At 43.2% G+C, this 6,497-nt stretch overlaps 1 long non-coding RNA gene across 1 annotated transcript; it reads right to left on the bottom strand.

Moving 5' to 3' along the window:
* Window positions 1-289: 289 nt before the first annotated feature.
* LOC103680452 lies at window positions 290-4,627 on the bottom strand. Its single transcript, XR_573114.2, has 3 exons — window positions 4,249-4,627; window positions 1,192-1,274; window positions 290-751 (listed from the first exon to the last, which is right to left on the bottom strand). It is a non-coding gene; the product is annotated as an uncharacterized LOC103680452 (long non-coding RNA).
* Window positions 4,628-6,497: the final 1,870 nt, after the last annotated feature.

Here is a 6,497-nt window from a genome sequence, read left to right as displayed (position 1 = left end):
CCATCCCAATGCAACCCGGCTTTATTCCACATGTCATCGGATATGCTGACCTGGCACTCTGCCTATGCTGCTGAAAACTGCTTAAGCTTTGGATGAAATGAGTGAAAAGGCCACACAGAAATGTTCTAAGAAGAACAAATTAAACCAGTGAAACGATGTATAGTTTTGTAGTTAGTGAAACATTTTCCTCTAATTTAGGAAAGACTGCATTTTCAAGCACACCAATTCATTCTTGAGGAAACAGGGGAGATTCATTACAGCAAAGGACTACATGAAGCTGCACACGACACTCTCTTCACATTTTCAGCCCATTTTCCGGAAATGACTGAGATTCTCTTCTCATGTGTTCTTTCCTGTTCTTTTTTTTTTTTTTATCAGACTTTCCACTGTTTTTATTTTAATATCTTATGTTTTAGAGACTTATTTTCTATTGTTCCAATTCTTCTTATTTCCATGGTATCATAGGTAATACATTTATTTTTTTATAATAATATTTTTTATTATATTATGTTAGTCACCATACAGTACATCCCTGGTTTTTGATGTAGAGTTCGATGCTTTACTCCTGTTCTGGGACGTCATAACACATGATGCACACACACCCCCTGCCCCCGCAGACATTCTGCAACCCTTTCCCTTCACCTTGAGCCACAGGTGCTCCTTCAACTTCCTTCCCTTGATCAGGTATAATGTCCTGACTCGCAGGCGGTACCTCCTTCTGTTTCGGGTGCTCATCACTGGGCTGCTGCTTCTAGGGGTGTGTGTGTATGTGCACAGATAAAAACGTGTTTCGTTAATACATGCTAACAGAATAAATATACATTACATATTTTGCTATCAAATAATAAATAAGCACAAAGAGACTCCCACAACAAGATTCTATGGACCTGTTCTGAAAAGTTACTCTCCCACAGAGCGGCTACTTTAACAAGAGGTAGCTACAAGCACTTTGAGGCTACTGTAAAAGATGCTGGGATGGGCATGCACATTTGGTCGTTAATAACCATGGCAAAGAAGCCATAGGGTGTATTTCCACAGGCAACAGAAATATGGATTCCTTCTGGTTCAATGTTTTCTTCCCTCTTCCAGCAGAGAAACTTTTATCACTGCATCTCTATGTTTGCAGCTCCTCAAAATTTTCAGAGCAATAAATGTACAGCATTCAAAAACATCGGATCTGGAAGTACTCACAGCCACATGCTGGTTAGACCCTCGATCATCCTTTCTTTGACTGGACTTGGATCTTGATCTGACTCGGCCACTCATAGTTCACCCTGAAAGGAGATATTGGTATTTCGAAAACGTACTCTAAAGGAGAGGTATACCTCTTCCAAGGCCAAAAAGGTTTCATTTTTTTTACCTTGAAAATACTTTGAAAGCCAACCTAGTTCATGGAATTGTCTCAAGACCATGAGATTGACACATGGCAGACAGCATTATTGCCATTTTGGAGAAAACCTGTATACAGAATTTAGCTGACTTTCTCAAGAACACAAACCTATATTTTGATATTAACTTCCATTGTTTTGTCTCATGGTCTTGAGACAATTCCATGAACTAATCATCATGAATGCTATTTGGAAATCATAAAGAATTCTACAAGTTCAAGCCCTGGGAAATATTAATACATCTGGGGCCGTAGGAAGTTCTGTTCATCTTAATAAACTTACAGAGATGTGCACTTTGAAGGTAGACCTCCAAACCTCCTTCTTTCCTGGAAAAATAACCCAGGGTAATTGCCCAAATAACTGCAAATCTGAAGCATCAGCTTTCTACAGTCAGCACATTTTTGTAGTACAATGAGAAGCTCATAGTCTGAGAAATTGTTGAATGACCCCCTCTTTCCGTTTTCTATATCTCCCACCTACTCCAATTCTCATTAGAATGAGAGCCTCTTCTTATAAGGTAGTCAAGAAGGAAATGTTAATTTATCTAAGGCCTATCAACTTCCACATGCCCCCAATGAAATCTCATCTTCCCTCAACCCCACCAACTTGCAAAACGTACTCCTTTTCCTGTGTACAATGCACCTGACCACATTTCTACAATCCCCAGAAATTGTGTTTGAAGGATAAAGAATAACTAGTATTTTCTAGTTTCTAATTTCTGGACCAAGAAATTAGAAAGAAGACCAGAATGATACCAAACCACATGGTAAGGGTCTTATCATACAGGCAAATGGATTATCATTGAAGGTTTTTTAAAGGAGGGATATAATTTTTTTTAAGTGATGTTTCAGCAAGATGAATCTAGATTTGGTAAGCAGAATGTATTGAAAGGAGTCAAGTAATAGAAATCTCCCAGATGAAAAAGTCTATTGACGTGGTTCAGGCAAGTGGTGGTGAGGTCGTGAGAGCAGTAAGAATAGAACAGAAATAAGAAAGTCAGAAATAGGATACACTTGTGAAGAAAATGAAAATATGGTATAGGGCATGGTGAGTTTAAGATGACAGTAGGATCCAAACAGAAATGTCAGGCATATACAACTGAAAGTGCAAGACTGGGAAGTAGAAGAATGGCTTGAAACATAATTATTTTGGGGAGAATATTCCATCGATGTTGTCACAGGTTTTGTGTAATTGCCTTTGCCGAAAGAGTGTAATGAGTTTATTTAATAATATACTTAACAATTTAATATATCAGAAATATCTTTTCAGCATGTAAATATTAAAAGTTTCTGAGATGCTTTACACTCTTTTTCCCATGCTCTTCAAAATGTTTTTTTCCCACAATCTTCAAAATCCAGTGTGGATTTTGCACTTACAAAACATCTATCTCAGTTTGGGCTAGCCATATCACAAGTACTCAGTGGCTACTCACCTATGGGTAGTGACTAAGTATTGTACAGTGCAATTCTAGATAATACCTTCCCACTTCTCATAGCTTAACATCCATAGCAGAAAGCGATAGGATAAGGAAAAATTGATTGCCAAGACAGAAAATGTGAGAAGGTGTATAAAAGTAGGTTTGCCTATGTACATATATGTGTGTTGGTATTTATGTGTACTTGTAATGACATTTTTTGAATTTTTATTATATGCCGGGCAATGAATTAAGCATTTTACATATATTAGTATGTTAACACAGCTGAAACTACTCTGTGGAGTAAGTACTATGACTATTATTCCCATTTTATGAAATAAAAAATAGTCTTCCTAAGATTAAGTAACATTTTCCAAAATGACGCAGTACATAAGTAACTTTGAAAAAGTTATCTTATCCCAGAATCTTTGTACTTAAGGTATATTAAGATTTGTGGGATTTATTTTATTGACATCCTTTTCTGGCAAAAAGCTAAAGGCCGGAGCTATTATTATCTAATAACACATTGTGAGCAATTTTTCATATTACAAAATAATATTCAAAATTATGACTGTAATGATGGTGCACAAAATATCACATGAATAAATAATTTATTTAATCATTAAAAAAAAAAGAAAGCCAACCTAGTATGAGGAAACCGTACACGCTGCGGTCACACCAAATACACGGGATGCAAGATCGTTTCGATCAGCCAGGCTGGCCGTGAAATCACCTTACGGACAAGCTAAAACACGAGGCTTAGTCTCACAGCTAGATTGCCCAGTACAAAGGCGTTTGAGAAAATAGTGCTGGACATTGAAACCTGAGTCACTGCTGCTTTGGTCACATTCCCATTTACTCATTTTTCCGCCTTAAATAAGGTTTCACTGGAACACAGAGAAAGAAACAATCCTTCGCATACGGACTGTAGTTGTCTTCGCACTACGAAGGTTCCGGTGTCTAGCCGCACAACAGACCCTTGGGCCGCCTCCTACCTTGATACTCTGCAAAGTGCACTACAAATCTCGGGGGCCCAGTTATAAGCCCCCAGCATTGCCCACGTCCTGGCCTTTCCCATACCGCGTGGTCTGCTCCCTGCCCAGGGTCCCACTGAGATTCCCGGCCTCTGTGCTCTGCCAGCAGTTGCAGGTGCTTCCATTACCCAGATACCTCAACTAAGCAGGGAACAGAACCCCCACCCCCTAGGCCAGGCCTCGCCTCGTCGACATCTCCCCTCCTAGGCCCACTATCCTCAATTGCCCCGGCCCCAACACAAAGATGAGCAAAATGGCGGCCGCAAAGCCTGTGAGGAGAAGGGCGCTAGCTCTTCCTAACATCCACCGAGGATGCCACAGATCTACTGTCCCCACCTGCCCGACACCCACTGACTCCCCCTCCATTCAGGCTCACACTCAATCTCCTGAAAGGACTGATCCGGGGACCTACCAGTTGAATTCAGGTAGCGAGAAAGCTCAGGGCAGAGAGAACACGACCGCCTCAATCGATCTCAGCTCCGCTCACAGAACACGGGCGGCAATGCGCATGCCCAGCAACAGTTGCTCAGGGCAATGAGCATGCGCACTGTTCTCTCACAGCAATGAGCATGCGCGCAGAGTTGGGCGCGTGCAGGGTGGGTTGAGGTTTTCCCGCCTGTGCTGCTGCAGAGACTCGCAACCTCGGGGTCTGCCCAGGAGAAAAACAGAGGCTTCAACAGTTTGTTTTTCAAAACACCCAGTCTCTCCTATGCATCCAGATACTTTGAGGACAGACAGCCCCACTTTACCCTTAGTGCACAAGGTGTCTCAAAAAAAAAAAAAAAAAGCGCCGAGACAGAAATAGACGTGAAGCATTTTAATCCGAGTTCCATACGTGCTTTGATTTGTCATTTCCTCCTTTGCTTTGGATGTTGTGTCACACTTGAATGAATTGGCTCACCTCTGTATGATAGATACAATAACAACCTGTTTTCTTTACATTTTTGTTTGTGCTACTGCACATTGAAATCTCTGCACTGGTAGCTCATTTCTCTCTATACAACTGTGTTCATTCAGTCCATGATCGTTTCAGAAATACCCACAGATACTGGTCTTGGGGTTAAGGCTCATTCCATGGTCACATGGCATGCAGCAGTAGTGTCTATGCTCCTCAAATTCTGCACTTCCCAAAAAAAAGCCAGGCAACTTCCAAGCAAAGCTGTCTTTATCCCATAAAGGGAGAGCACTACCTGGACAGAGTCTTGGAGGTGGGAAAGTAGGAGGGATATTTCTTCGGATTTTGAAGTCTGGTATACAGCAGATCATTCAGTGTTGCATGAGGGTGTGATTAAGATTGGGTGAGAATCGTGATAGCATGGTTTAGGTTTGGAGGACACAACAAGGGAAAAATGCATTTCCTAAAGATTTTTATTTATTTATTTATTTGAGAGCGAGAGAGCACAAATGGGGGAGTGGCAGAGGGAGAGGGAGAAGCAGACTCCCCACTGAGCTGGGAGCCCGACATGGGGCTCAATCCCAGGACCTGGAGATCAGGACCTGAGCCGAAGGCAGATGCTTAACCATCTGAGGCACCCAGGTGCCCCACAAGGCAAGAATTTTAAGACCAAAAGTTCAATGTTTCTTGTGGTTGAAAAAGGTCCTGGGGAGCCTGAGTGGCTCAGTCGTTAAACGTCTACCTTTGGCTCAGGGCGTGATCTCAGGTTCCTGGAATCGAGACCCGCATTGGGCTCCCTGCTCTGCTGGGAGCCTGCTTCTTTCTCTCCCACTACTTCTGCTTGTGTTCCCTCTCTTGCTAGCTGTCTCTCTCTCTGTTTATGTGTAAAAAAAATAAATAAAAATTTTTAAAAAACCTACAATGAGGCAGCATGCCACCTGACAGGATTCCGGGTCCTCCTTCACCGCAGAGTTCCAACTCTCTGGGCAGTCTTGCCCTGGCCTGACTCCGAGGAGAAGTGGACCAACTCACCTGGCAACTCATCTGGGCTTGGTAAGCATCGCGGGATAATGTGGTCAGCACCTGTTCCAGTGAGCACAGGGAAGCCCCGCCACCTTCCAGGAATCTCCGTGAGGAATTCCACACGTTGGGGATCTCTCACGGGGGGAGGTCCCACAGGACAAGAGCCTCCCGAAAGGTGGGACCAGGAAGGAATTTCCAAAAGGAATTACACAGGTCAGGGGCCTCCCAGGAAGGAGGTGCTGTAATAAATTGGATGTGAATGCGTAAGTGAATGAGCGGCCTGTTTGTGTTCGTGGCTCCATGGTCTTGAGACCACGGAGTCTGAGTGGGCCCCAACCTATTTCTGTGGTGTCTGAATAGGGTCTAAGGCGAGCCCTTCGGGATGCCACTTCAGGGCTTATACGGACTCGCTTTGGCTAAGAGGCACCCACGTCTCCTCCAGGAGACCACACAGGTGGGCATCTAATTGGTCTCTCCTTTGGAGGGGCACACGTTCTTTGGTTTGTCTTTGCACCATCAACCAGGGAGGGAACACATAGGGTGGACAAGAGAACCTCTGTTCATCATAGGCAGAAGTTCTTCAAGACCTACAGTCCTAGAGTGATGCTCAAAAATTTTAAGAAGGGATTCTCAGGAGACTATGGGATCAAAATGTGTCCTAGATAATTACGTGCATTATGTGAACTGGAATGGCCCACCATTGGGTCGGCTGGCCCTCAGAGGGTACCTTAGACCTACCCACT

The sequence above is a fragment of the Ursus maritimus genome, unplaced genomic scaffold, assembly GCF_017311325.1.
Source record: "Ursus maritimus isolate PB19 unplaced genomic scaffold, ASM1731132v1 scaffold_610, whole genome shotgun sequence".
In the NCBI taxonomy this organism is placed as follows: Eukaryota; Metazoa; Chordata; class Mammalia; order Carnivora; family Ursidae; genus Ursus; species Ursus maritimus.
This window is presented reverse-complemented; position numbering and strand designations above follow the sequence as displayed.